The sequence below is a fragment of the Vanessa cardui genome, chromosome 4 (genome assembly GCF_905220365.1).
Source record: "Vanessa cardui chromosome 4, ilVanCard2.1, whole genome shotgun sequence".
NCBI classification, from domain to species: domain Eukaryota; kingdom Metazoa; phylum Arthropoda; class Insecta; order Lepidoptera; family Nymphalidae; genus Vanessa; species Vanessa cardui.
Genome location: NC_061126.1, coordinates 873,592 through 880,045, shown reverse-complemented (window position 1 = coordinate 880,045; position 6,454 = coordinate 873,592).

Genomic DNA, 6,454 nt, shown 5'->3' with positions numbered 1-6,454 from the left:
ATAAATATTTGGCTTTGCCATTTAATGCCAAAATGTTATGTTTCAACACGAAAAAACTGCATTTCACTATTATTATCTGCGTTTACGGATTGATTTTGTTCAAGTTTTTCTGAATAAAATACTCTGTTTCTATTGCCACTACCACGAGATATCGAACTCGATGGATTATCGTTCGAATCTCGTCCGCGATTCAATTTATGAAAGTTAGGTCTACCATGATAATACGTTTGGCCGCGTGGATAATTATTAAAATTTCTTCGTTTATTAAAATAACTGGAATTATTTGGCTTACCTGCGTTATTTTGTGGGAAATATGATCTTTGGACGCGAATCTGTGGTCTAGTATGGGAATTAAAATGAGAATGTGACTTACCTCTTCCACGAGTGGAGAAATGCATGACATCCTCACCTCGCGACGAAGATGCAGCTGACAGCTCTTCATCTTTCGCAGCTTGAATCGCCTCGTTTAGGTGTTTGTAGTTGCGTGCTGCAATAATTGTACTTAGTCTCGAATTTCTTAGACCGTTAGAAAAACGTTGTATTGCGAATCGCTCATTAATAGGTTTTAAAATTTCGTATTTTTCAGTATCGCCGTCTACCTGAGCTATCGTTAAATCTGCAAATAAGTTTTCTATCTCGGTTCCAAACTGTTCTATAGTGCGATATCCTTGAGATACAGTTTGTAGCCGTGATTGTATTGCAGTAGGACTTTTCTTCACCAATAATTTGTTTTTTAAATCCTTAATTAAGCCTTTTGTAGAACTGTATTCGGGTAACATTCGTAATTTAGCATTCTGTGACAACCTACTTTTTAAAACAAATGTAATTAGTAATTTTTGACCTGATGATGACAACATATCCGAATACATTTCTATAGAGTCAATGATACCTTTAATGCTGTTTTCGTTATTATTCATAACAGGAATTAAACTACATGCTGTTTTCAAATCGAACTCCATTTTTAGTTCAGGATTCGAACACGTTTCGCTAGAATCACTGTCACTACTACTCATATGACATGCAGGCTTAGAACATAAATTGATAATTTGTGAGTAGTATGACTTTATTTCATCGCTTATTGAAGCAATAAATGTAAAAGACTTAGGCTTTATTTCTTTAGAAGTAATACATTGGATTATATTCGAACTTTTCTCAAATATTTTCTCAGTTTCCGCTAACTTATTTTTTATAACATTACCTTGATATCTTATCTTTCCCTTCTTAATTAAATATTTTCTTATCAATTTAAGTTCATCTAAACATTTAACTAAATCATCTTCCATTCCCTTATAACAACATATTAATAAAAGAAATACATACCAAGTATATTAATTCACTTACGAGTGGTTACCATGGTAGGACTACGACCTGACACATTGCAATATGAAACTCTTTGTTTACATTATACATACTTAATCGATTAAATAATATTAATAGGATATATTTATTTTAATAGATTCTACACTAATTCGTTAACAAAAAAAAACACCTTAAAGTTTATAAATAGTCATTTTAACAGTTTACTGTTTATTTCTGAAATTTTATTGGATCACTTTACAAAATACTCACGCACTTTTTATTAATATTAAATATAAACACCTGGTTTTCACGCACTTTCTTCGTAATTCTAATGCCGTCACTTCTCTACTGGTTGGGTATGCCTCTTGCGCGGTCGAATGATCGTCTTAAGTTGTTTTGCGTGATCTCATCCGATATCCAATTTTTATGGCATTTTTTGTACTTTTTATAAATCAAGTACAGTGCTGCAATGCCCAGTAGCACACAAATAACCAATAAAACTATGCTGATTGTAGACAGATGCATTCGTATTTCTTCAACTTGTGCCTGGTTCGAGCCTGCGGCATTTTGATTTAGAAATACTGTTTCTTTCTCGACACTGGATCGGCACATAGTTACGTATTATATATATATTTTTTTTTGTAAACAGTAACGAAGAATAAACTTAAATTTCTACATATTGCTTTAATTTGAATTTATATCCAATTCTTCAACTCATGGTCCGATTTTGGAGCTGCAACACTATACTGCGATCAAATTCGCGTCGCGCGTCCCAAATATGGCAAGGGTCGCCATGAGGGGACTTATGTTATTGAAACGAGTGTATTTGGAAGAAGATGATTTATTACTGATCAATTAGTGCAACGATCTTAATATTTATACGCCATCTGACTTACATACTACTTATTACACTACAGTAGCATTGGTTCTTTTGAAGGTGCGTTTGTATGTTCTTGACACGTACGACATCGCCTTACATACTCCTCAATATCACGGGACATACTGGGCCAAAAAATCACTATTTTTTTAAAAGATTTGTCAGAGGAATAGCTATCTCTGAATGATTAGGAATAAATTTAGATAAATAATTAACTGCACCTAAGAATCTTTCTAAATCTTTTCTATCTTTCGGTGTTTGCATCTCTTTAATTGCTTTGATTTTATCACTATCCGGACTAATACCCTTGGCATTAAAAATATGTCCTAAATATTTAAGTTCTTCCACACAAAATTTACATTTATCCTTATTAAACTTTAAATTAATTTCTCTAGCTCTCTCTAATAGTGCTTTTAAACGCTTATCGTGAATCTCTTTTGTTTCACCCCAAACAATTACATCGTCAATATAACTTTCTACACCATCTAGATCTTCTAAAAATTGTCTTAACTTACCATGAAAAACTTCTGACACACAGTTGATACCAAATGGAAGACGAAGAAATTGGTACCTACCAAAAGGGGTGCTAAATGTGCACAAGTCTGCACTCTCGTCATCTAACGCCACAGTCCAAAAACCAGCGGTAGCATCTAACACAGAATAAAATCGCGCACCGTGCAGCTTGGATGCCAATTCGGATACAGTCGGAAGTTGGAAATGAGAACGTTGTACTGCTTTGTTCAGCTCACGTGGATCTAAGCAAACACGAATGCCATTATTTTTCTTTGCTACAAGTACCAATGGATGAACCCATTGTGTAGGATATGCAACTTTCCTAATAACACCTAACTGTATCATTTTTTTTAACTCCTCTTTTAATCGATTCTGTAAGCCATGAGGAATTTTTCTGGATGCCGATATGACCGGTGAAACGGATTGATCAACGACTATATGATATTTCCCCGGTAAACATCCCAATCCTTCAAAAACATCATTATAATTTGATATTTCAATAGCTCGTATACGTTTAACTAAGCCTAGAACCACACATGATTTTTGACCTAGCACACTATTACATTCCATGTCAGCTATCGCAAACTTTAATTTATAAGTCACATTTTTATAAGACCAAGGCAGAAAACAAATTCCTTTTATCGGTATCGTGTTACGTGTATATGACACTAAAGGTATTTGTTTTTTAATTATAATATTATCATTAAAACCTAACTCTTTAAATCTACGATAAGACATTACGTTATAATCAGCACCTGTATCCAACTTAAAATTTTCCTTTCCGTTTACAGAGATAAGTTCCTGACTCCAGTCCTCTGAAGTATTTTTTATATTTTCAACTACAGAAATTAAAAAATTATTATCAACAGAATTACTATTACTAACATTATTGTCATCTTCAATTTCATATACTTGATTGACCTTATTCTGAGCAGATCTATTTGAAATACGATACGACTTACACATTCGCGCAACATGTCCTTGATTACCGCATGAAAAACACCGAAGATGTAGAGCCGGACAATCGCCGTTTATACCACATTGTGTAAAACCACACCTTGAACAGCGACTTTTGCCAGCATTAATATTTTTACGTCATTGAATTGAATTGCCTGTAGCCTTACTAATCCGCGCTTGAGCTCTCCATTCTGGTACTACATCTTGGCCACGACCTCTCACTTTCACGCCATCGACGTATGCAGTACTCCCGACACCATTCTTGCTACTCATTTGAAGTTCACTTTCTTTCGATATTTCTTCTGCCTCACAAATCTTTATTGCTTTATCTAAATTTAACTCTTCGCATCTCAGTAAACGATCTCTGACCGTAATTTGATGAATACCGCATACAATTCGATCTTTAATCAAATCTTCTTCTAATGTCAAAAATTCACAATTTTTACTTAAAAGGCGCAGCGCTGTGACATACTCATGAATGGATTCACCTATTTCTTGGTTTCTTGAGAAAAATTTGTATCTCATCAATGTGACATTTGATTTAATACCAAAATGGCTATCAAACTTTTTTAACAATACATTGACATCATCACGGTCTTGTTCTTGAACAAATGTAAAAGTTTGATATATATCAAATCCGTCTGAACCTATTAGATTAATCAATAAACTAGCTTGAACAGTCATTGACTCAGCATGTACTCCTGAAGCTTTCAAAAATAATAAAAATTGCTGCTTCCATTTTTTCCATACCTCAGCTCGGCCGACAGGTCCGCCGACTCCGACCATATTTAACTCAGATGGCGGTCGCGCGTGTTCCATATTGTATGTATATTGTAAAACAAATAATTATATAATAAATAATTATTTAGCGCATTTCTCGCGTTTTAAATATTATTTATTAATATTTTTTTAAACCGCTGTCACCATGTTGTAAATTAAAGACATCACGTCATTGACAACTGACTTTATTCCTCTATCACAAGCCAGATATAAAAACATAACTACAACAATAATCTAGGTGCCTGATATTACCGACTGAGTATCAGTTTTCAAATCAGAATTGTGGTTCCATAATTTTTTAGTGAAACTTCCTAGAACACGAAAAGCGTTTCTATACATAAAACTTGTAAATATTTTTAGACGCATAACGGTTTCATTTTTGTTATATATTCTGAGTAATAGATATAATGATTTTTAAAGTTACCCGCTTTACGTCAGACGAGGAATAATAGAAGCTTTACATTCGAGTGTATGTATGCGCTATAAATCTTCTGAAATAAGTGTCCAATTGCCGCGAACACATTGCGAATGCATACGCGAAATTCCACCAACTGCATTATTACATTTTCGCCAAATGTTTCCCACTTCTGCCGTTTCTGCGGCTTTAAACGGTGAAGATAGGCGAACACTGATTACTTTTACACGGATAATAAAATATCATAGATAGAATATACGTATACCTAGTTTTATTGATATTGTATATGTGAATGTAAAATACTTAGTGTGTGTGCGAGTGATCTTTTAATTGTTAACATTCCGAATGCGTCTTACGTTATGAATACGCGTATTTAGAGCATTAAATGAGCTACTATGCTCCGCTACTTGATAGGTACTTTTTCGATACACTTTATATGAGCACTATAATTTTAGGTATAACTTTTGTATATCTAGTCGATTAAATGTGGAGTAATTATGCGCTGATTATAAAATTTTATAGTAGATATCATCAGCTGTTCTTAACGTCTTAGAGGCCGAAAAACCATTCACCATTCTGTATGAATTTTCGTAATATAGTAATATAATATGTTAATACGAAAACGACGTGTCATTTCAGCGACTTATGACATTCTGTTTTCGAGCAATTCTCGATAAATAATAAGTGAAAACGATATAAAAGAATAATTAAACACTCACTCTTAATTTTATAACTCTAATTGCCTCAATCGGTTAATTTGAAGCACTCTACATTTCCAAGACGTTCGTGGAGTCTTGCCAAGTCTCATGTAGCTGTAATTATACCAGCTCGCTCACCATTCACATTGGATCACAATATTTAGTCAGTGAGTAGATAGCGAGGGTTCTGAACAATTGTTTTTCCAGTGAAAATTATTTGGTCGGAATGTTTTTCGACGTGAAAGGTATCCTTCCTGCAGTGCATTGAAATGAAGGCTTTGTGTGTTGCAGGCTATGTAGGTTTTCATTGAGCTGAGTTTAGTATCCGTGGACATTGGTCATTCAGTTGGTTGAAACATGTACATTGTGGGTTTGGCATTTATGTACCTTGACTTCCAAGCAGGATATATTAATTTAAATAATCGTATTAACTAACATGACTTTGTACTTTTTAAATGTTGAAAAAGAGTAACTACTGAGTTTCTTGCCGGTTCTTCTCGGTAGAATCTACTTTCCGAACCGTCGTAGTGGTGGTGGTAGCTTCACTTAATTGTAACATGACGATTCAAAAGTGCTTGTAAAAGCCTACTTGTATAAAGTTTATTTTGATTTTGATTTTAAAGATTGAACAACGTTTGAAAATATCTAGTGTGCTCCTATCTTTATAGTAATGGAGTATTCTATTACTAACGTTTAGTATGCTTTCAGGATAGCCGTTTTAATATTAAACTTAATTTCAAAACGTATCCTAATAGTTTTGAGCGATAAATACCTATTACGGAACAACAAAAAGCGCGCACACTGTTGATGAGACAGTGAGATTTCTGCATGTATAATAGATTAAGCTTAAATATTTTACTTAATAATTTTACTTGGTGGTAGGGCTTTGTGCAAGCCCGCCTGGGTAGGTATCAT